This window comes from Carlito syrichta, unplaced genomic scaffold (genome assembly GCF_000164805.1).
Source record: "Carlito syrichta isolate Samal-C Ts95f unplaced genomic scaffold, Tarsius_syrichta-2.0.1 Scaffold98146, whole genome shotgun sequence".
Classification (NCBI taxonomy): Eukaryota; Metazoa; Chordata; class Mammalia; order Primates; family Tarsiidae; genus Carlito; species Carlito syrichta.
This window is the reverse complement of record NW_007042242.1, coordinates 114004-114334: the sequence shown is the minus strand read 5'-3', so window position 1 is coordinate 114334 and position 331 is coordinate 114004. Positions and strand designations below refer to the sequence as shown.

Sequence of the window (331 nt, the reverse complement as noted above, 5' to 3'; positions counted from 1 at the left end):
CAGTAACGACTCTTGACTTCATCTTCTACAGGCATTTGGCTTTATGTCCCGAGTTGCCCTGCAAGCAGAGAAGATGAATCATCACCCAGAATGGTTCAATGTGTACAACAAGGTCCAGATCACTCTCACCTCACATGACTGTGGTGGACTGACCAAAAGAGATGTGAAACTGGCCAAGTTCATTGAAAATATTCCATGCTCATGGATCGGAAGAATCAACATTGTGAAGATGTCCATCTTACCTAAGGCAATCTACAAATTCAATGCAATACCCATTAAATTACCAACAACATTCTTCTCAGACCTAGAAAAAACAACACAGGAATTCATA

The 331-nt window shown here is 40.8% G+C and overlaps 1 pseudogene; it reads left to right on the top strand.

The window, feature by feature from the left end:
- LOC103265574 overlaps nucleotides 1–331 on the top strand; it is a 7813-nt pseudogene that overhangs the window by 689 nt on the left and 6793 nt on the right.